The sequence below is a fragment of the Nannospalax galili genome, unplaced genomic scaffold (assembly GCF_000622305.1).
Source record: "Nannospalax galili isolate Female #2095 unplaced genomic scaffold, S.galili_v1.0 scaffold298, whole genome shotgun sequence".
Classification (NCBI taxonomy): domain Eukaryota; kingdom Metazoa; phylum Chordata; class Mammalia; order Rodentia; family Spalacidae; genus Nannospalax; species Nannospalax galili.
In genome coordinates, this window is record NW_008344488.1 from 864,414 (window position 1) to 889,474 (window position 25,061).

General features: G+C 40.9%; 1 long non-coding RNA gene across 4 annotated transcripts in view; it reads left to right on the forward strand.

The window, feature by feature from the left end:
* LOC115071642 overlaps positions 1–25,061 on the forward strand; it is a 116,222-nt gene that overhangs the window by 39,614 nt on the left and 51,547 nt on the right. The window contains exons 2-4 of one of the 4 annotated variants that reach the window (XR_003850747.1): positions 1,492–1,591; positions 6,218–6,359; positions 9,667–9,949. The exons of 1 other annotated variant lie outside the window; for it this stretch is intronic. This is a non-coding gene — a long non-coding RNA (uncharacterized LOC115071642). Of the gene's footprint in view, positions 1–1,491; positions 1,592–6,217; positions 6,360–9,666; positions 9,950–25,061 lie in introns of those variants that run through there. 2 more of the 4 variants (XR_003850748.1, XR_003850749.1) reach the window with 2 other exon arrangements.

A 25,061-nucleotide genomic window follows, 5' to 3' on the forward strand; every position in this document is an offset into this window, starting at 1 on the left:
CATAATTCTGAGCACTTGACTTTGCTAACCCATTTAACCTTCCCAAAAAAACCAATGGAGTGAGTGCTATAGTAGTTCTATTTTACAGAGGTGGAAACAGGCAAAGGGAGGGTTACCCAGCTGCCAAAGGAGCCAAAAGGGGCCAGTGAACAGCACAGCTGGGATTCAAAGCCAGTCAAGCAGCAGAATCCTGGCTCTTAACAGCTGTACTCTCTGCCTGCTCTGGCCAAGAAATACAGCAATGACATCACACAGGATGCCAAGCTTACTCAACTATCCATATGGAATGACAAAACAGCTTTCAGATTCACCTTCTTATACATTGGCCAAGAAAAGCTAGAGACTGCTGTCAGCACCCAAGCATGTGAGACGTGGGTCTAATTTAAACAAAGCATACTTTTCTAACCCAGCACAATTCTCTTTGTGTAATTTTTTCCTTTCTTTTGTTGTTATTTATTTGGGGGGTGGTGTAGCTTATGTGTACCTATGTGCTCATGTATGTGTGTATGTGTTCATAGGTGTATGTACATGTGGGTACACATGTGTGTGGAGGCCAGAAGTCTATTTTGGATGTCTTTCTCAAGTGTTCTCCACCTTATTTTTTTTAATTTATTATTTTTGTTTTATGTGTATAAGTGTATTGCCTGCATGTATGTGAGTGCGCCCATGTGGTGCAATGCCGCAGAGGTCAGAAGAGGGCTTTGGATTCCCCAGGAACTGGAGTTAAGGACTGTTTGTAACCACCATGTGGGTGCTGGGAATCGAACCAGGGTCCTCTGCAAGAGCAATCAGTGCTCTTGACCACTGAGCCATCTCGCCAGCCTTCCACCTTTTTTTTTTTAAGACAGGATCTCTCACTGAACCTGGAGTTCACTGATTGGCTAGACTGCCTAGCTTAGTTAGCTCCAGGCAGTTACTGATCTCTGCCTCCCATACACTGGGATTACTGGTAAATGCCACCACACCCAGCTTTTTACATGTTTGTTGGGGATCCAAACTCAGGCCCTCGTGTTTACACTTTCTTACTGACTGTTTAGGGGGTAGCCAACTGCTTTAAAATAGGATTTGCAACCTGCTTCATGGGAAGGACTATATGCCCAATACTGGAAACCTGGTCAAAAGCCTATGGTTGGGCAGGTCACAAGCTCTAGTGGAGAATTTACTACTGATGTTTTGCTAAACGGACATATTGTCAAACTACTTTCTAAACACTAATCTGTTTGTACCCACAGATTAGTGCTGCTCTCAGACTTGATCAGAGAAGTTTCTTTTTGTAGGGGGTGACAAAGCATAGACCGATAACTGGTCAGAGTGCAGAGAACAAATGACTGTGAGTGCTCAGCCCTAAACAGGACATCTGTGTCATCCCCTCCAAGGCCCAGGGAACATCATAAAAAAGGGAATAGAAAGCATGTAAGAACTGCAGGATGTGGAGGATTGTTGTGAGATGCTGTCTTCTATATGTGACATGGCTGTTGCACTCATGAACAGCAGCTGTGGTTACCGGCACAAGACCTGCACAAACAAAAAGATGTGATAAGAAGAGAACCTGTTAGGAGAATAAAAGGGGTCAGCAGAAGTGGAAGGGAAGGTAAGAGAAGGTAACGGGTGAGGGGGAGGATATGATCACAGTATACTGCATACATGTACGAAACTGTCAAAAATGAAAAATGAAACCAATTTTTTTTAGTATTTTATTATTTTTATTTTATGGTACGCATGTATTGCCTGCATGTAGGTAGGTGCACCAGTGTCATGCAATGCCAGCAGAGGCTAGAAGAGAACGTCGGATTCCCTGGAACTGGACTTACAAACGGTTATTAGCAGTCATGTGTGTGCTGGCAATTGAACCCAGGTCCTCTGCAAGAGCAGCTATTGCCCTTAACCACTGAGCCATCTCTCCAACCTCCAGTAAAACCAGTTTAAAAGACAGCACCATGGGCCTCCTGACTCAGCCTGAAGCTGGCTTCCAGTACCTGTAGCCCATGACAGAACAATTTGTCTGTAGACTAGAGGCCAAAGTGTGTGTGCTATATAAACAAAGGTTTTTGTGGGGAGAAAGGCAGAAAATAGAGTACTTAGGCCAATTGGTAGTTGAATAATGGATACAAAGAGAGACTGGGAATCTGACTATGTAGGTGAGGGATGTGAGAATGGGGAGTGAAAAATAAATAAAAGGAACAGACAGACAGGGTAGGGAAAGTGCCCACTGGCAGGCATGAGGCGAGCTGGCTGGCTGCTTCCACCAGGCCAGGAGGGAGCTGAGGGGAATTGTGTACACACAGAGAGCACTTAGCTTATTCTGTGATTACACCAGAAATTGAGGCTAGGACCTGAAACACTGGGCAAAATCCTTGCCAGCTCTAAGATTCAGAAGCAGGACTGAGAGGGAGGGGAGCAGGTGACCATTGGAGGAGAAAACAGATTCAAAACCAGGAATCACTGCTTAACTAAACCTGGAGTCACTGCTTAAATTTGTGACCTTGTCTTTTCAAAGGAGGCAGCTGGAGCCCAGGGAGATTACAGGTCACACAATGAACATTGTCAGAAACTACAGGGAAGTGGGCATAGTGGTGCATGCCTTTAATACTAGCACTTAGGAGGCAGAAGCAAGCAGATCTCTGTGAGTTTAAGCCTAGCCAGGGTTACATAGTGAGACCCTGTCTCAAAAACAACAGCAACCAAAGAAATCACACAGGATCTCTTCTTTGGTTATCCAGGTGTTGTGAATAGGATAGTACCCCCACTCCACAAGATACATTCAGGTCCTAAACTATGGTACCTATGAATGTGACTTTGTAAATAAGGTCTTTGTAGATGTGCCTGGTAGGGTGCCCAGATGCTGGCTATGGTGGTAAGACCACCACAGGGGCAGAGGTGTTGAGGCTTACTCAGCATGTGACCTGACCAGAACTGCTATGCAGAAGAGAGCAGGGAAAGAGGGAGGAGGCAGGAGCTGGCAGACAGAGGGGCAAAGGGTGGTGGAGCAGGGGTGTATTAGAATTCTTTGGGGTATACCTGCTAGTTCCTCTGTAGGGCTGCCACCTATCAACCTACGGCTTCTGGGAGGAGCATTATCCACCTTTTCAGGATAAGGAGGTCCAAGATTTTATGAAGCTGTGATGCAGCTGTCACCTCCGTCCCACACTGTGCCTTGTGCCTCCGTTTTCCCTAAGGACAGTGAAGGAGTGGGACTCACTGGCGGTGACAGTATCAGATACAGAACAAAAGTAAGCTTGGGACAGCTTCTGCCAACCAAAGGTCTAACCCATTCACCTCCAACTTGACAGACTCAATCTCAATCACATCATACCTGGATCCTCCAACTGTGAAAATAAATAACAGTTACATAAGTGCCTCACAAAATATATCTTCAGAGTTCCAGGGATCAAACCCCAAGGCTACATAGGCTCTGCAGAAGCTCAGATGCCTGTGTTGGAGGCAGAGCACTGACCATCTGCCTTTATTACACATTTTAAAATATTTTATTTATTTGCCTGTATGTATGTGAGTGCATCCATGTCTTGCAATGCCCTTGGAAATCAGAAGAGGGTGCTGGATCCCCTGGAACTGCAGTTATAGGTAACTGCAGTTAGCTGCCCTGTGGCTGCTGGGAATGAAATCCAGGTCCTCTGCAAGAGCAGCCAGTGCTCTTAACTGCTGAGCCATCTCTCCAGCCCCTTGATTACACATTTTAAGAACTGGGGTCATACTGTACCCTAAAAACCAGTGAGGGCCACAGAACTAGTGATACCTTTATAACACAGAACAAAGAGTCAACAAAGTGGCGGCTCCTCAAGCCTGTGAGCAGAACAGACAGGGTGGAAAAGCAGCAGTGCCTAAGCACATTCCTAAAGATCTGGCCACCCAAGGAGGAAACCTTGCTCTTTCGAGTTCCACTCCCTTTGCTGAGCATGCAAATATATGTGGTCTCATGTCTGCTTCACAGCTTCCAGACTTCATTCTCACTGTCTTTTGCTACTGTGGTTGAGGGGGCGGGAGTAAATCTCCTCCCTATAGACACACAGCTAAACTGTGAGGCTTGAGTCTCAGGCCAGCCTGTACTTTTTCTGACCCTCCCATCTCCCCTTGGTGTGAGGGGGAAAAACAGCAACACTGTTTGACTTGAAGGGCTGATGAGTTTCAACAAATGATTTTGGTCCTGTGTTAGAAGAGGGCTGGTGAACATTTGCTGAGTTGAGCAAAGGGTTAGCAGCAAGAAGAGGAAGGAGTTCCAAGGTCAGGAGGAAGGTCAAGACCTGGAGGAACACGGGAAGGAAGGGAGAGGGCAGAAGCCTTTCTCCACTTGGGATGCCTTGTAACAGTCTCCCACTTGGATCCCCCTCTCTGGGCTCAAACTGGTCTCTTCTCTAACTGAAACAAGTCAGTATGGTCTTCCTGTGATTTCTTTGCTGGGTCATTGCCTGAGTTGCCTAGAAAAGCTCAGATATTCCCAATTCAGTGCTCATTCCTATCTCTCTCCATCTACCAGCCTCAGCACTTGAATGAAGTCTTCAGTAAGAAAGGAATGAGAAGAACAGAAAGACAGATGTTCCCTAGGGCAATTTTAGTTTCAAAACTCTTGAAAACATTTTTGCATTTAATTTCCCTTTCATCAGAGTTCCAGGATAATGTCTTTTATAGAAAGTTTCCCACACAAGGTGCTTAAACCCAGGAGACAGTGCTAGCTCCACCTCAGAGGGGAGGAAGCTGAGTGAAGGAGACAGAGCCCCAACCTTTCTGAGCCTTGTGAAGACAGACTCAACTGAATTACAGCCTTGGAGGAAGGATGAAGGTTAGTTTTCCAGCAACAGACTAAAGTGTCTTATTTGGTCTAGAGTAATACAAGTTAGAGTTTTAAAGCATCTGGCCTTACTTACCTTAGGGACTGAAGAACTTTCTTACTTTCTTATGATTCTGGTTTTACTTATAGAAGTAAGTGGTTCTGTAAATCCTGAATAGCTCCCTACCTGCTGTTCTTCCCCTGTGGGACTTTAAGTGATGATGTGATATGGTTTCACAATCTGCAACATTATCAGTAACTGAGAGAGCTCCTTTCTGCTCAGATTTGCAAGGGAGAGATCATTTAAATGGCATTTCATAGGGCTAGAGAGATGGCTTGGTGCTTAAGAGCACTGGCTGCTCTTGCAGAGGACCTGGGTTCAATTCTCAACACCTACATGGCAGCTAACAACCATCCATAACTTCAGGTCCAGGGGATCCAAGCCCTCTTCTGACCTCTGCAGGCATTGCATGACACAGGTACACTTACATGTAGTCAATATACTCATATGTAAATTTTTAAAATGGCATTTCAGGGGCTGGATAGATGGCTCAGTGGTTAAGAACACTGGTTGTTCTTGCAGAAAACCCGGGTTCGAATCCCAGCACCCACATGGCAGCTGACAACTGTCCGTAACTCCAGTTCAAGGGGATCCGACAGCCTCTTTGGTCCTCCACAGGCATTGCATGACACAGGTGCACTTACCTACAGTAAGTGCAATGTATATGCAGGCAACACACTCATATACATAAAATAAAAATAATAAACAAAATACTTTTAAAAATGGCATTTCATCATCTCAACTACGGTGGTAAATATGTTTTGTTGCTGAGAATTCTTAGTTTTTCTTGTTTGGAGAACTTTCCATTGGAATTTGTCTAAAATTTCTGAATTCAAGCACTGTATTTTCTTATGAGACAATCGTTTCTTATGTGGTTACTCTATTGCAGCAGGAACTCATTCCTTTTGAATAACAGATATAGGTAGAAAAGAGAGGGCATCAGCACCTTCTGTGTCTCAATTCTCAAGATACCACTATGCCAAACCCCTTCATGAACTCTTCCCCTTCCAGATGGGGAGAAAGGAGTTGGTATGTGCACTCATGTTTTAAAGAGGACAGCACCTGCTGCAGGCCTCAAGTCATGGAGAAGTACACATTAAACGAGAATCTCATTACAGCTGTCAGAATAACAATGATTGACAGCTAAAAAATCTCATTATGCATATCCATAGAATTGCAGCAAAGCTTTGACTAATATTTAGGTGTTCACATCTGCAGAAGCAGCGTTTTTGTTAGCACTTAAAGAATTGTTGATACACTCAGGTGCAGCACTGAAATTTTGCAGTGTACTTAGAAAGAGGCCAATGCCTCACAAAACCAAGATGGATTTTGGTTTTGTTTCTCAGTCAACTCATTTCCTTTCTCTTGAGCAGAGAATGAAATGGACAGAAGTTAGTCAACCTGTTACTCATACTGAGCAATGACAGCAACTTGCTCTTGATCTCCAGAAGACATTTCTCTCTTTTTTTTTTTTAATGTATAATCGGAATGAATGGCAAAGCAAATGGCTTAAAGGTGAGTAAATCGAGGTGCAATGTTTATTTTCAGTCAAGGGCTATGTCTATACATTTTGTTAAACACAATTCCATAGTTACAAGGATTCTAGCGTATGGTAAGTAAAGCTATTTTCATAGAATCTCAATAGTTAAAGTCACTGGTGACTAATGATGAAAAATTAGATTCTTTTTGTTCGAAAGTTCTCTTCTTGGCAAAGCATATGGTACTGTTGAATCACAAGGGCCAGGAGTTTCACTCATCGGCATTGTTTTTGGAAATAATGATGATGTTGGCTGTTGAGTAATTGATTCTCTGCTCCAAATCCAATACCCCATACTCTGCATTATGATTCTGGAGCTGGCCTGTTGCCAACCTCATTTCTATTTTTTTCCCTACTCCATTACAACAGCTCTTAACTGATATAGAATGGTTTATGTTACAAATGCCTATTCCAAATAAAAAGATTTTTGAAGTTTAGTATCAGGAGTATTTCATTCTCAACAAAATTCTTCCAAATGAGGCATTTGAGGGAAATGAGATGTTGACGAAGTCTCTAGGGTCAGCTACTGCTCTCTGGAGGACATGCGGATACAGCTCTATCTGAGAATGACTACTCACTCTACTAATCTCACAGTGCATAGGTGATTGCAGAAAGCTGTCTCCAAGGCTACATAAAACAGTCTATTCCCCCTGATACCCACCCAGCCAGCCATCCTGGATGAGAGGTCAGCACTGGGAGCTATAGAATCTACAGGGCCCTGAAGGATTTCTTTGAAGGTCAGACACAACTGGGAAAAATCCCTCCAGTTTCCATCCAGGGTCAGATGAACTACACTTCTGCACACTATCCTGACAGAGAGAAGAGGACAGTAAAATGGCTGCAGGGACCCAAACGGCCCAGGAGATCTGACCCACTGCAAGCATCAGATTCTGTCTCCAAACTCACAAACTGAACATGACAATTTCCACATTAGCAATTTTTAATGCCTTTGTATTGACAATGGGCAACTCTCGAGATTTCTCTTGAATTTTTAATTTTCACAAACACTATTAATAATGGATGGGTCACTGTCATATTTTCACTGCAAAAGGCATAACATAGAACACAAGGAAACAGAGACACACAAAGATGTGGATGCCTGGTAAGCCTCTGCAAATAGGAGAGGCATATCCCAGTCTCTTAGAGCAAGAGATTCAGATCATGTCTTAGAAAATTAAATGCCTAAGTCAAGCCTCTTCCAAGTCATTTGCTAATGGTTAATGATGCCCAAGAATGTTCTTAATGACAAGAAAATTAAACCTACAAATACCAAAGTTCTAGTTTATATATTTATGTTGGCTGGTCTATTTTGATTAAAATCTAGTAACTCAAGTTCATGTAAAGTAAGACTACAGCATGGAGTCTTAGACATGGGATGAAACTTCACATATAAGTTTCTGGGTTCATAAGCAACATCTGACCAAGCCTTGACGTCTTCATCACTAAGACAGCACCAAAAATAACAACTACTTCCCTTTGTGGTGGTGAGAATGAGCACAGCATTTTGTGGAGAAACACTCTATGAAGGAACTTCTGAGCACAGGAACCACTTTAGAGCCCTTGATAATCCCCACCTCTAACACAGTGACTGCACATAACAGGTATTCAATAAATGTTCATTGACTGATTGAATGAATGAATAAATGATTCCTACAGTTTACAAAAATGTCCTGATTGTATTGTTATGCTATTAAGGAGTTCACATAACTCCTAAACAAAACATGTCAAGGGAGAAGCAAGCCAGACACTGGAAAGATAGGGACCTTTGATTGGGTTGTAATTCATTTAAACAAGGTCTTTCTCCTAGGAGCTTTAACTTTTTTCCAAGAATTATATCATTTAGCAGGAATTTTTTATAAGAGAGCAAAACTGAAGCAAGTATCCAGAGAAGCCATAACTGAAGCATAGTTGGAAATCTTGATCAACTAGCTGCTCTGAGCAACTCGGTCCTCAGAGAATGACTGTTTCTGAAACTCAGGGATAAAGAATGACAACATCTGGCTTTAGGCTATCAATAACCTCACTACATTTCTGCTGGCAGGCCATATTTTAATTCTTTATCTATTTTCTTTCTGGAAAGGAGAAAAAGGAATGGATGCTTCCCAGTAACTCTTGGTATTTGATGGCAAAATTTGTTCAGTGAATTCTGTTATAGATTCTGGCTTCTGTGGGAAACAGTCTGGGTATATGGACAAAGTAGGGCATGAAGATTGTTTACCAATGCCCACTCCATCCTCCTATGAACATCACGGCCTCAGTCCCATGCTTATAATAAAAACAAGACCCCTGAGAGCCTCTAGGGGAAAAGGAAGAGAGGTGCTTGCTTCCAATCCTGCTCCTTACTTCCCAGCCAATCACAAGCCTGCTGAATTTTCCAGACACTGTCTTGGAAAATGCCATTGCTTCAGGAATCCCAAGATGCTATCACAACTTGGCAAATGTTAGGCAAAATTACAAACAAAAGCCTATGTGCTTATTAAGTACTTGTTTATTTGACTTTTTGATACAGTATTGATATATACCCTGGGCTAGCCATTCATATACTGTGTAGCCCAGGCCAACCCAAAACTCATAATCTTCCTGACTCTCAGTCTTCAGAGTTCTGGGGTTATTGGCATTATGCCGTGATACCTGACTAAGTCCTATCTGGGTTTGGGGGCCTTTTTTTAATATATATTTTTATTGAATTTTTGTGAATTTCATACATCTTAATCATATTTAGACCTCCTCCCCTATCTGCACCCCCAGGGCCCCCCATAGGATTTCATGCATTCTGTCATATATGTTAAGACCTATGGAATGAAGTTTGTGTCCCCAAATAACTCTCAGTGTGAATTCATCCACTGGAGCCTGTGTAGCATCACTCCCTTAAAGAAGACCAACTCTCTCCTACCCAGCAATGATGAGCTACCAACATGTTAGCTGCCATATGGGTGCTGAGAACTGACCCCAGGTCCTCTGGAAGAACAGTAAGTGCTCCTAACCACTGAGCCACCTCTCCAGCCCCTCATACATAACCTTTTATAGGGTGCTGGGATCTGAATTCAGGTCCTCATGTTTGCCCAGCAAGCACTCTTACACAGAATCATCTTGCCATCCCATGAAAATGTATTTCTGTTCAATTGACATCTCTTCCACCATCTTTGTACAAATGTACATTCAGCAACAGGTTTAATATTTACTTGTCCCTCTTGGATTACTTCCAGGATGCTTGAGGATACTAATACCTGTGGACAATTAAGCCCTCTCATAACCAATTCCCTACTGTTTTCTGGGTTTCAACAGTTCTTTCAACCATCTTGGACAGAGCTAAGTGCTGTGATGACTAATCTTGGTTGTGGACTTGACTGGATCTGGAATCAACTAAAATGCAAGTCTCTGGGCAATCATATGAGGAACTTTCTTGATCAGATTCTTCGAGGCTAGAAGACCAAACCAAAATATGGGTGGCACCTTCTGGTGGTAGCCCATGTAAAAGGACTTGGCAGAAAGAAACTCTTTTTTGGTCTTTTTGAGACAGGGTCTCCTAGTAGCCCCAGCTGACCTGGAACTCACTGTGTAGACCAGGCTGGCCTTGAACTCTCAGAGGTCTGCCTCTGCCTCCCGAGTGCTGGGACTAAAGGCATGTGCCACCATGCCCAGCACTTTTGTTTTTTTAACCTGCTCACCTTATTCTCCCTGGCGAATTTATCTATTTGTTGCTGAAGCATTCAACTGCCGATATTAGAACTAATTTCTTCAGGCTTCCAACGTAGACTGAAGACCAGCAGCTCTCCAAAGAATCCAGACCTTCGGCACTAGATTGGGACTGCTGAGACATCCCGCCTTGTGGACTGAACAACTACAGGATTCCAGTGTGGGATAGCCATTGTTGGACTACCTGGACCACATCCTATAAGTCAATATATGTTCATTTTATCTGTTCTGTTCCTGTAGAGAAGCCTAACTAATACAGGTACCAAGGAATCTCAGATCTGTCAATTGTAGGCATCTCTTTGAACTTCATTTCCTCACTAGAAGATAAGGGTAATTAATAACTACCTTGGGATACTGTGAAGATTAAGAGTCCAGGAAGGAACTATCATAGTTTATGACACTAAGAGAAACAATTAAAAGGGGAAAAAACCCTACTGGATGTGTTCTATATTCTACCAATTTCCTACTGCTATAGGGCTGACAGCTGTCAGATTCTATAACAAACTTGGAATGAGAGGGAGGATGGGTGTCCCAGAAGTATTGAAATGTATGGATCATTGCAGCAAAGCACACATCTGTATGCTCATACAGCATCATAGTTAGTCTAGATGAGTATTCGCCTTATCTTTTCCATAATTACAATAAATCATGCCTGTGGACTATGGCATATTAGGGTCACAGAGTGGTGATTCAGTAGAGAAAAGATGCATGGGCACAGGGATTCCCAACTCTCCTGTGATTATTCAAACCAAAAGTTTCACCTAGGGTAGTCAAAATAAGAGCAATATACACAAGAACCCTCTCTCGTTTATGTTTTCGTGAATTAATAAATGATCTGACCAGTTTTTGAAGCCCTGGGCCAGCACAGTGAAGATCAGAGACTCATCAGAGAATTCTTGTGTTGGAAGTAAGTAGTCAAGTGGGACACCCATGAACTGGAAAGCTGGAGTGATGGTATCACAGCCCAGCCTGCCTCCTTCTGGCTATGTGATTGAAGACAAGTTCTTTGTTTTCACGAAGTATTGGTTTCTATCTCTGTAAAATGGAGCCATTAAAACATACTTTACAAGTAAATGAAATGAGGAACCTCAAGCTCCTGATCCATAAATATTTAGTTTTTATATGAACCTGGTAGTACAAGCATGTACTCTCAGTACTTGGTCGCTGGAGACAGGAGGGTAATGAATTCAAGGCTGGTTGGAGGCTACCGTGGGAGACTCTATTTCTAAAAACAAAACAAAAATCTTTTTTTTCTCTTTTTGGAATTCACTTATAATTTATCAGGATTATTACAAAATTACCAATGATTAGCTCATTCAGTTTTATATAAGTTGACAATATATTCTTAAAAATTATATAGTAAATAATTTGTATAAGACAAAGAGATCTAACAATAGTCTCAACCGCCGTTCTGTGACATAAGAACTGGTGGGCAAGGAACAAGTCTTACTCATCTTTACATGCCTCCCTCCCTCAAGATGTCAAATAGTGTTGGTCACCTAACAGCACTGTTTAAATATTTGTAGAAGCAGATTCATTTGTCTTGAGATACTCAGATGTTCCATTTTATTAGTATTACATAGCAGTCACAAAATTAATCATGGTGAGTCCCAGTATTTATAAGAAACACTTTGTTCGATGTTTTCCAACATGAATAGTTCAACTTAGGATTCCTTAAGAGAACTTTGGAGTTAAGAAATTTGGGAACCATGATGCCGTTTATTCATTCTTTTCATATTATTTTTTCCCATTGGGCAGTGCAGGGAGTAGAACTACTAGGTGATATGATGTGATTTCAGATCAGCCATCTGCTAGCCAAGGGACTGTGGACCACCATGTCATTTCCTCAAACTAGATTATGACTTTGATATTATCCCAGGTCATTTAACTTAAACATAACGGCTGAATCTATTTCAGAGACAGTTGTGGTGGTTAATGCTTCTGCTTGTATTCAGGTGACTGACCAGATTTAAGTGGATGAAATTGGTGGTGACAGTAAGGTTTTGTTTGTTTGTCTGTTTGTAAAATTTTTATTGAATTTTTGTGTATTTCATATAGAGCATCTTAATCATCTTTGACCCTCTTCCCCAATGGCACCCTCCCATAGCCCCCACCTCAAATGGAATTCATACATTCTGTCATTTGTACTAAGGCCTATCATGTCAAGTTAGTGTCCCCAGATGTCCCTCGGTGCAAGTTCATACACTGAGGTCTAGTCAGCCTATTTAGAGTCCTTCCCTTTAACAGATCAGTTCTTCCTCACCCAGCAGTAATCTGCTGCCAGGGGTCAGGAACGCAAAATCACAACTGGCCAAAGCACAGAGAATAAGAGTCTGCAGGGTGTGGGTCTTTGGACAGGACTCCTATATTAAACTCCACCCACCTAGGGCTCAGGGACCATTGTGGAAGAAGGGGCAGAAAGATTGTAAGAGCTAGGCAGGAGGTGTATGACCATAAGAAATAGAGTCCTACAGGCTCCTGAAACTTTGCTCATAAGAACTTACAGAATAGTGTCAGCATGCACAAGACCCATGCAAACTCAAGCAGACAAAAACCCGGCACAGAACTGTGGAAATGGGAAGCAAACCCCAATCATAATGGAAGAATTATTGACTGTATATTTTTGAAGTGTTTCCTCCAAGTCAACTTGTAAAAGGAAAGTTTCCTTATTTTCATTAGCTTCAAGAAGGCAAGATTTCTAAAACTCTCTGCTCCAGAAAGAGATTAAGTTTCTTGGGTTAGGACATTTTATATCTGCTATCAATCAATGCCAAGAGTCAGACTTTCTGATTATGAGTTTAAAAATAAGAAGCTGTTTCCACAAAGGAACAATCATAAGATTATCATATAATTCAGAAGCTTTACTTCTAGGTACATACCCAAAGAAAGCAGAGGCTTATATACTTTTACCCTCATCTTTATATACACATCATTCAGAAGACCTAAAAGATAGAAACAACCCAAATACCCACTGGTAGATGAATGGATAACTAGATGTGGTATATGCATATAATGGAATGATATTTACCTATGGTAGGGACAAAATTCTCTTATATGCTGCAATATGAATGAATCTTGGAAACATCATGCTAAGTGAAAGAAGCCAGACACAAAAGGACATATATTCCATGATTCACTTATGTGTAGAACACAGAATAGTCAGATTCTTAGACAAATGTAGAATGGTGCTGCCAGGGGAAGGAAGAGCACTGGGGAATCATTGTTTAGTGACTTTTTCTGAGGAGGTATGAACAAATGTCTATTCACCCTGTATAGGACACCAATGACAGACCAAAGAAATGATTCCACCCAAGTCTAGGTTCATGAACCAATGAATTTATTGGGTTACTTACAAGAGCCTGAGTTACTCAAAGGCATGGTAGGAAACTCCACCCCAGCATGGGTTTAGATTCACAAAAGCTGTATCCCTAGAACTCTCTGCTCAACCTGCAGGCAGGGCCACCAAAAACTCTTCTCTTCCCCAACAACTGTTTACTATTTACATACTTGGACAATCTCAAGGAAAGGCCTCATGAGTCTTACAGCTCTCTGGGTTCCCTAAATTCTGTAAGTTTCTGACCCTCATAATAAATTTCTTTAACTTCTAAAGGAGTTTAAGGGAAGTACCCTGCATGTGTGGATAATCCTGCTTCTAGAAGTCATGAGTATTAAACTAAAATCCCAGTATCAGAGTGGGATACCTCTCTGTGAGCTGTTGATCAAGGAGTCCCAGAGCCCTTCTTCCAAGACTATAAACTATTGCCATTTCTCTTGCCTGTCCACCAGAGCTAAGTGGTAATACCCTACTACTGAAGACACTACCCACTCTGGCTGCAGGACATGGCAAAATAAAGCTGGAGCTGACCTGGAAACTTTTTCCTTGCTGCTTAGCTTTCATAGTTGGTGGTGAAAGGTATAATGCAGGCCTCTAGGGAAGAAAAGTGATCTTACCCAGTGGTGGACCCTGCATACTATAATACTAACTATAATACTAACAGGCAAAATATGCCAAGTCATGTAATCATGGCATGAATGTTATTAGGATAATCAACTACTTTCCAGTTTGAATGCATGCTTGGCATGGCAAACCAGGTCAAAAGCCTATGGCTAAGGAGACAATAGGTCCTAGTAAGTAATCAGCTACTATTGTTTTACTAAATGAACGTGTTGGCAAACTGCCTTCTAAATCTTTGTGCTTATTCTCATAGATTAGTATTGCTCTCAACTTTGGTCAGAGAAACTTCTTTTTAGAGTGGCCAGTCGTTAATGCAGAAGTTCATACCTGTCAAAGTGCTGAGAATAAGTGACTCTTAACTCCTCTTCTGAATGGAACAGCTAGCTCTAACACACACACACGCACGCACACACACACACACACACAAAGGGCTCAGGGAACATTGTGAATGAGGAGACAGAAAGAATGCAAGAGCCAGAGGATGGGGAGGAGTGCTGTGAAATGCTGTCTTCTGGATAGGACATGACTGCTGCGTTCATGAACTCACAGCAACTATGGTTTCTTGCCTAAAACCTGCAGAAGATTGAACTTGTCAACATTCCAGTGGGTGGGGGGAGGGGCTCATGATGCCACACTCTTTCCTGAGGAGCTATTGGCAATTAATGGTTGCTGGGAAGGGGGCAGTCACTTTTCTCCAGTGGTGTAGTCCCTGGCAAGTTGCTTATGATCCAATAATTAAACTCAGTGAGTTCTTAAAAAAAAAGAGAGGGGCTGAAGAGCTGACTCAGCGCTTAAGAGCCAAGTCAGCTCTTAAGCTGACTTTAGCTGACTGCTCTTGCAGAGGACCCAGGATCTATTCCCAGCACCCATGTTCTGATGGCCTCTCTGGCCTCTTCAGGCATTGCATGCGTGGGTGCACTTACAGACATGCAGGCACAACATTCATACACATTAAAAAAATAATTTAAAAAATGAAGTCAGGTGTAGTGGCACAGGCCTTTAATATCAGCACTGAAGAGGCAGAAGCAGGAAGATTGCTGTGAGATGGTGGCCAGCCTAGGTGCTCTCCATAGTGAGGTCCAGACCAGCTGGGGCTGTATAGTGAGACCCTATCTCAAAAAACAAAACAAAAGCAAAAAACAAACAAACAAACAAAAGCAAAAAAAGAAAGAAATTGGAAGGAAATGTGTTGGTATATTGGAAAGAAAAAATGTCAGGAGGTAGTGGGAGCAGTTAGGAGAGGAAAATGGGGTGTGCATATGACAAAATACATTATATACATATGTGAAATTGCCAAAGAATAAATTAAAAATTATGAAATAAAATTCAACTTTTTATATGACAATTTAAAAATCAGATAACCAGTAATAAAGAAGTAAATTAATTCCCTCGGCTTCCTGAGTGCTCAAGCTTCTCTTCTCCCTCTGGAAGGAGGAGTTTCAGCTACATACACAACCAGAGCTTCCATTTGTTGTACTGAAAACCTGGAAAAAGATACTGATAATAGCTGTAAAACATTAGAAATATACTTAATGTCACTAAACTGTACACTTTGAGAAAGTTGAATGGTGCATTTTATGTTATGCCTACTTACCAACAGAGATGAGAGAGACCGGGCATGAGGAACTTACATCGTTTCACTGGTTTCTAACTCTAAATTCTCCGCTAATGAATTCTCTGAACTAGAATGAAATTATTTTTGGCTGACTGACCATGATGATAAATTTTCAAATTCTACTAGGAAAAGGGGAAAAAAAAAAAAAAAGGAAACTAGATTCACCCACCAATTTCAATGTTAAAAGGGAGGGTTGCGGTGTGAAGTCACGTGATCAGAGCAAACTGTGTTCTCTGCCTTGGAAAGTCGCAGCTGTGCTCAGCTCTTCCATTAATTCATTTATTGACTGAAAACCACAGCTAAATGTCTGAGGTGCGACTTCTCATGCAGAAAGTTCAGTTAGATAGCGTGAAGCAACGTGAAGCTGCGTGTTTTCCACTGGGGGCAGACTGCAAGGGGAACCAGTTTTTTAACAGATTTTTTTTCCGAAGTGAACAGGGACACACCAAGATCCCCAGACTGAAAAACTAACAATCCCACTGAGTACCGCCCAGACCCGAGAGAGGAAAAGGCTGTTTCACTTTGAAGGAAATCTCAATAGACATTCGACATGAAATCCAAGGAATTCAACTAACCAGAGAGCCTGAGGTTTTATTGCCTAGCTAATGTGGGCAACCAGCTGTGGGAAGACTTAACACTGAATATTTCCGAGTCTCATTTCAAAACGGAAGTGTGTTTGAGCCATGACTTGCGGAAATGTCACGACTTCGGTCTGGTACCAAGTTTAGAAAAGGTGATTACTGGAAGTAAAATGGGCCACAGAAAGAAAAATAAGGGGAACTCAAAGACTTGTGCCTGTGTGCCATATACAATAAGGCCTGCTCAAGGATAAAACTTTTCTAATGTGTTTAGTAAACACACCAGATCAGAACCCTCTGCCTCCTGCTGAACCTGATGCGCTATGTCACCTCTGCTAAGTCATTTTCTTTCTGGCTCTCTGTTGAAAGATGCAGTTCTGTAGAACAGGATTCTTCTCCATGAGTTATGCTAATTGGCCTCCTTGGAAAGCTAGGGGGAATGCCTGCATTGATGAAAGGCCTTATTTGCACAGACCAGCCTCTCTGGACAGCAAGAAGAATTTGTAGTCTGTGCCTTTGCAGTGTCAGCTGGGGACTGACTGGCCACCTAGCATGAGGCCATGGAAACAGCCTGACTCCCCATCACACACCTTGGATTCTTCACAGGCCTTTACTGAACATCCGTTTCCTGGCTGGCAGACCATGTTAGACTCTATTTGTTTTATCCACAGGGTCTCTTGTTGTTGGTGCTATACACATCTTGACAGACTGAAATGGAATCATATTTTATCTCTCCATTGGCAGATTGCCATTTGCAGTGACTGCCATTGCAATGTGTATGTCTAGGCTCTCTGTTGATTTGAAAAAAACACCAGAGGAGGTGGAATCAGGAGGACCAGAGGTTCAGGGTCGTTCCTGGCTACATAAGACTCTGTCATAGATGATAGATGATAGATAGATAGATAGATAGATAGATAGATAGATAGATAGATAGATAGATAGATAGATAGATGATAGATGATAGATAGATGATAGATGATAGATAGATGATAGATGATAGATAGATGATAGATAGATAGATAGATAGATAGATAGATAGATAGATAGATAGGTAGATACCCCCTAGCTCTCCTCTGCCAAAAGGAGAGCCATGTCTTAATTTTCTGCACTTGATTTAGCTTTTCCCAAGGGCGCCAATTTGGAGTGAAAGAGAAATGAATTGGAATTCCCTTTCCATCTTCTATTACTGATGTCGGTTAAGTTCCCTGACTACATTATGCATCCATGTCTCTTTGCTCTAAAATAAAGTTAATGAAACTTATCTCAAAGCAATGTTACAAATAATAAAATGATATAAATCAAAATGCCCCACACAGCTAAACCCAGCAATAGTGAGTCAGTCTCTATTCAAGGCCTGGAAATGTTTTTGCCTAGCTTGTTCCTCATGGTTGTTTTGGTTTTTAATTGTTTAAGTACCTTATATAGAATAAAGTTGTGTGTGTGTGTGTGTGTGTGTGTGTGTGTGTGTTATAAGGAATAACATCAGAGTAACACATGAATCAATTTAAGTAAGAAACCTACAAAATATCTTGATCCCCCTCCCCCGCACTGCCACATCTCATCCACTCCCCTAGATAGGATTGTTTTTAATTTTCAGATCATTCCCTTGCCATCTTGTTTATAATTTGAATTTCATGCACTGTTTGTATGTCTATGTAAGACATCTAATTAGCACTTTTAAAATGTTAGATAAAGCTGGCCATGGGGGTGCACTGTAATCCCAGTATGTGGGAGGGTCATGAGCTTGACACTGTAGAAAGAAATGATATAAAAGTAAGCATACCGTGGTCATTCCTCTGAAATTCCATTTTCCATTGAGTATTGGGACTATTCTGCTGCATGCAGCTATAACTCATCACGTACTTCTCCCAGCCAGGCTACTGTGCTGGATAGCTTTAGCATCAACTTGACACACCTGGGTTGAAGGAGCCTCAGTTGGGGAATTGCCTCCACTGAACTGACTGTGACCATGTCTAAGGGGCATCTTCTTGATTATTGAGTGATATGGGAGGGCCCAGCCTACTGTGGGTGGTGCCACCCACTGGGTAGGTAGGCCTGTGTTGTATAAGAAGTAGGCTGAGCAGGGGCCAGGAGAGCAAGCCAGTAAACAGCATTCCTCCATGGCCTGTGCTCCAGCTCCAGTCTCCAGGTTCCTGTCCAGAGTTCCTACCTTGGGCTCCTTGATGAACTGTGACCCTGGAGATGTAAGCTGAATAAACCCTTTCCTCCCCAAGTTGCTATTTGTCAGAATATTTTGTCACCGCAATGGAGAAACAAACTAGAAGAGCCCCCACTCCTAAAATTTGCAGAGCCTCTCAAAACAGTGCCACCAGCTGGGAAATAAAGTGCTCAAAACACAAGCCTGTAACATTTATCATTCAAACTATAACAATGTGCAAGTTATTTCATATCCTCATCAAATACCTTGTCTAAGAAATTTTTTTAATGTTTTATTATTTTTATATTTTGTGTTTGAGTGTATTGCTTGCATGTATATAAGTACACCCGTGTTGTACAGTGCCCAGGGAGGTCAAAAGAGGATGTTGGATTCCTTGGAACTGGAGTGAGACAGTTGTTAGCCACCATGTAGGTGCTGGGAAGCAAACTCAGGCCTTAAGTCTGTGAGAACAGCCAGTGCTCTTAACCACTGAGCCATCTCTCATCCTTTGCTAAGAAATCTTTCTAACAAGTTTCATAAAAGCATTTTCCTGAGCTAGGAATGCAACTCAGTGGTAGAGGACTAGCCTAGCATGTGTGAGGCCCTAGGTTCAAGTCTCAGAACCATTAAAATTAAAAAAGAAGAAAAAAATATTCTCCACCTTTGAGTTCTAAAAGTTTTGTCATGTTGTTTTTCACATGTGTGTCCACCTTGGAATGGATTGTTGCAGAGTGTGAGATAGGAGTTCAGTCTCGTTTCTGTTTTTCAGATGAATCACAATTGCCTATTTTCTATAGTTAATCCTTGTACCCAGTAACCACCAGTACCTAATACTTCAGTGTGCAGCTGGGTCTGCTCTGGGCACTTGATTCAGCTCCACTGGTCAATGTTTCCATTAAGAGGATGCCAGCACTTGATTGCTGGGTGTGTCTCGTTAGGCCAGGCATTCAACTTGGTCTGCAGCCATTGGCTAGTAACTCTCCTTTGCTCTTAGATATCAATTTTCAAATCAGCTCATTCAATTTAAGCAACACAACTTCAAAGGAGGGGTTTCACATAGAAGTGCATTGCTTATAGCTAATCTTAAGGAGAGCTGACTTCTTTGCTAAGTTGTCTTTTTTCCTGTCCATTAACATAATAGATATATCGTATTATATTTATAGTCATTTGCTAGCATTCTATTAAATATGCTTCAAAAAAGATTTAATAATTTTGACCATAAAAATTTTCCTGTTTCTTTGAGAGCTTTGTACCTACTTTATATATTTTTATTGCCATCATAAATGGTATCTTTTGTTAAATTATACTTTCCAAATGTTTATGACTGATGTACAAAAATTGATTAAATTTTGTACATTAATTTTTGTATGAGGCAAATTTTCTACTCTCAGATCAATTATATGTATTTTTCATTTAATTTAATTTTTATTTTATGTGTATGAATATTTTGTCTGCATACATGTAGTACACCTGTATCATGCAGAGCCCTTAGAGGCCAGAAGAGGGTGTTAGACACCCTGAAACTGGAATTATGCATGGTTATTTGCCACCATATTGGCACTGGGAACCAAACCTGAGCCCTCTGGAGAACAGCTAGTGCTCTTAAACACTGAGCCATCTCTCCAGCTCAACTATATAATTTATTATAGATTTGTTTTGAAGTTTTCATGTAAATGCTCCAATAATTTATATAAAAGAAAATTGTGTCCTTTGTTGTGGTTTGAATATGAAGTGCAGCCCCTATTAAAGCTCGTATGTTAAAGTCTTGATTGACAGGTAATGGGACTTTTTTCAAGCAATTGAATCAGAGAGCAATGGCTTCCCCAACAAATAAATCCATCCATTAAACTATGGAGTCATAGTTTAAAAAGATTATTATGAGAAGTGACGTAGTCTTACAAAGTGAGGAGATTTTGTAGCTAATAAGTAATATTTATGCTGTTTATTTAGTAGTAAGTTATTCCCTAGGGCCTACAATCTGTCTGGTCACAGGTTCTTGACCCTGATAATAGTGCCAGGTATGGGTTTTATCTTGTGGAATGAGCCTTAAATCCAATCAGAAATGAGAGAAAGCATGGTTAAGTTTGTCTTTCTGGGTCTGGTTTACCTCAGTAAATTGATTCCTAATGACTTTTGTTATACCATATTGCTATAATATCCCTCAACCTTCATCAAAGAAGCTTCTGACAGTAGAAGGCAATTAACACAGAGACCCATAACTGGTCAAGATTAAAAGAATAAAGGACGGAAGAGCGCTCAGCCCTAAATGAAATTTCTATATCACACCTTCTCCTCCAAAGGCTCCAGGATCATTGAGGAAGAAGAGGAAGAAAGATTATAAGAGAGGCAGTGAATGAATACAAGGAAACAACAGAGCATTTGCACATATGAATTCACAGAAGTGGGTACACATGTACAAGACCTGTGTAAGCTCAAGCCAGAGAAAATTCCAATGCATGGAGAGGGGAAGTGGGCATAATGTCCCACCCCTACTTGGGGAGCTATTAGCAATTGACAGCTGCTGGGAAAGGGAGAGTGAGTTTCCTTTTTTATTATTTTTTATTATTTTTATTTTTGTGTATGAGTGTATTACTTGCTTACATAGAAGTGCACCCATGTCATGCAATGCCTGTGGAGGTCAGAAGGGGGCATTGAATCCCCTGGAACTGGAGTTATGGGAGGTTGTTAGACACCATGTGGGTGCTGGGAATTGAACCCAGGTCCTCTGCAAGAAGAGCCAGTGCTCTTGACCCCTGAGCCATCTCTCCAGCTCCTGAGACTTTGTTTTCTTTAAGAGTGTGGCCCCCTGATAGATCAACCATGCTCCATTGGATGGTCACACACCCAAGAGTATAAGGGCAACACAAACTGGGCTTCATGAGTTAAAAGAAAAAGGACACAAAAGTTGGGTGCGTAGGGAAGGGGGAATGGGTCTGGGAGGAGTTGCAGGGGGCTGAATATGATCAAAATATACTATATGAAATTCTCAAAGAACTGATTTTTAAAATGTTTTTAATTGATGTTGGAAAGATGGCTCAGCAGTTAAGACCACTGGCTGGTCTTGCAGAGGACCTAAGTAGCATTTCCAGCACCTACATGGTAGCTAACAACCATCTGTAACTTCAGTTCCAGGGGATCCAACACCCTCTTCTGGCCTCCACTAGCACAGCATGCATGTGATAGATTTACATACATGTAGACAAAACAGTCCTACACATACAGTAAAAATAAATAAATTTTAGTTAAAAGTGTTTATCTTCTCTAAGAAATCTTTCTTTATAATAAATTTATAACATATTCTCCTGGGTTAAGAATATAGCTCAGTGGTAGAAAACTAGCCTGGCATGTGTGAGGCCCTAGGTTCAATCCTAGTATCATTAAAATAAAAAAAAGAAAAAGAAACATATTCTCCATCTTTGGGTTCTAAAAGTCTTATGTTATTGTTTTTCACATGAAGTGTTTGATCTACCCGGCTGGACAAGGTGGATTACTAGAAGTATCACTTGAAGGCCATGCCTTGTCCCTGGTCTTTCATTATTTCCTCTCTGCTTTCTGGCCACCATGGGTTAAGCAACTCTTCTCTATCATTCCTTCTCTGCTTGCCTCAGGACCACAGCAATGCCACCTACAAACCATGGACTGACACTTCTGAAATTTGAACCAAAATAAATCATTCCTCCTTCATTGCTTTTCTCACAGTGATATAAAAAAGACTAACTTGAAAAAAATAGCACCGAGAATGGGGTTGTTGACATAACTGACCATGTGGTTCAGAGGTTTTAGGAGCTTCTGTGTAGCTGGAATCTGGAAAACTTTGGAGAAACAGGCTAGAGAAGTTTCAGAATGCTGTTGGTTGAGATTAATGATTTCTTTGGTAGTTCAAAGGACCATAATGCTCATAGGAATGGAGTCATATGGAGTCAGTAGAGATCATGTTCACGAGATTTCAGAGGGAAAATGAAGACTTTATTAAAAACTAGACTAGAATCTGCTGACGTCATGTTCTGGCAAATACTTTGTTCACATTTATCCATGCCCTGAGACTTTGGGAGAGAGCTGAACTTAAAGGCAATGAACTAATCAATCTGGTAGAGTGAGTTTTATATTTTTGCCATCCTGGGTATGGACCATAGGGCCTTGCACATGCTTAGGCAAGCACTTAATCACTGAGTTACAGTCCTGTTTCTATCAGAGTAAATTTCAAGATATCCCAGCATTCAGATTGTGGTATGGTTATTACTAGACACTTTTATTTAGGTTTATAGTAAGAATTGAAAATAAAAAGAAAAGCAGGAAGATTTGAAAAACATATAATTTGGCCAAAATAAGCATCTGTTGACAGGAACAAGAAGAATATGGTTGCTTAAGAAATTAGTGGCAGCCAGGCATAGTGGCACATGCCTTTAATCTCAGCACTCAGGAGTCAGAGGCAGGCAGATCTCTATGAGATCAAGACCAGCCTGGTCCAGCTGGGGATACAGATAGATTCTGTCTCAAAAAGACCAAACAACAATAAGAAATTAGCGGTATTACAAAGAAGCACTGAAACAATAGGAAAGTGCCTTTGGAAGGACTTTTTGGAAATGATCAGATTCACAATGGCTCTGACATCATCAATGGACTGACCCCATTGATGGAATGGTAATTTAATGACATTATTAATTGGGAAAGATGGGCCATTGGGGTGTGCCTTTGAAGAACATATCTTACCTCCAACTCCCCTCAATTTCTTCCGGATTCCTCCCGACTGCTATGAAGTAAGCATCTCTGCTCGTGAGCCCTTCCCACGATGGTATTCTGCATTGTCAAAGACCTAAAGCAGCAGAGCCTGTCTACCAATGACTGTAGTCTTTGAAGCCATAAACTAAACTAAAACCTTCCTCCTTTAAACTCTTCCTGTAGGAATTTATCATGGCCATGAAAAGTCTGAGTAACACTTGCTTTCCAAACCACACTAGTCTGACAAGGACCTCTCTCCATCAGTATCTTCATTCTCACCTTCAAAGGAATATAGCCATTCCTAATTATTCATGGTTTCTATAATTACAAATGCATCTACTTGCTAAATTTTATATGTAACCAAACCAATACTTTCAGTATTGTGTGGACATGGGCACTTGCAGAGAAAAATTAGACTCATCCTACACACAAGTCCCTAGCAACAGGCTAGTATGGCGATGACCCCTATCTTCTTTCAGCTCTCACACTGTAAAATGTGTCCCTTCCAATTCCAGTTCCAAATGTGTTCATTCAGTTCTACATTTCCTGCATTTTTGTGCTTCATATTGGTGACCCACTGTTTAAAATGGTCCCAAGCAGAGTACTTAAGTCCTGTCCTAGTGCAAAATGCCCAAAGGATTCATAAGTACAAGAAGCCTGTGATGTGCCTTAGCAAGAATAATACATGTACTAGATAAGCTCTTCAGGTAATTTCTGTAGAGTATATTTTCCAAGGAGCATATTCATTTTATTTAAGTTTTCAGATATAGTAGGATAATGATTTTCACTCATTGTATTCATATATTATATATGATCTTTGAAGCATCCATTCAAGTGTTATATCCCCTCATATTCCTAATATTGTACTTCTACTTTCTGTTTATCATCCATAAGTTTGTATTTCCAATCTGTGGTCAAGGATAGCTATGAATAGGGCCCAACACAAAATAAACTGACTTAAAACATTATGAGAATTTGTTTGCAATTATTTTTATAAATTGATCATGTAATTCTTGAGCATAAACTTGGTTGATGACAACATAATGCTGCAGTGTCAGAAGACTGGATACTCCTGATGGAAGCATCCAGGAGCTACAGTTACCTGCCAATGATTAGAGCAGAAGTTCCTATTTTCTCAGATTAACTGCTATTCCTAACCTCAATTTCCAGAGACCACTTTTCCCAGCATCCCAAATCTCACTTTTCACAAAGTTATAGAATATAACCACTATTATTCTCACACAACAATGCTCCATCCTGTGTATATCACCTGCCCCCAAGTACTCTGTTTACTGCTCATTAAGGCTTTTCTCACACTTGCAACTACAAGATGGCAGAGTAGCCAGGGAACAATATCCCAGCCAGAGCACCTCTTGACAGTGTGCTATCAGCCTTCATGCACCCTGCCATAATCAGTCTTTTCAGCAAATGTTCCATTTGATTACTCATTTGTAATCCCCTCCATTTGTGTTGCCTACCTTGCTCTCTAAAGTTCAAAGTTCTCTATTTTTACCTCTCTTCTGATTTCTTTGGATTTATTCTACTGGTTTTTTTTTTCCTAATGTATTCTTCTAATATAAATGAATAAAGCCACAAACTTTGCCTCAAATAGCATGGCATATTATGATATACCATAATATGGGCCTGATATATGATGTAATTATCCTTCAATTATATATATTTTCTACATCTTTACTGATCTAGGTAATTTTAGATGTATAATTTCTTTTTATTTTCAGTTGAAAAAAATTTTAAAGAAAACAAAAATGAACTTGATAATATTCTCCCATAGACTCAGAATCCAGTATTCATTTATCAACAATCTGCCGTTTTCATTAGACGTTTCAAATATGTGATATTTTTCCAGGTCTTTTTGCTGCTGTTGTTAATTTACTATGTAATCAGATTGTCTTCAGAGAAAATTGCCTATAGGAAACTAATGCTTTGAGATTCATTAAG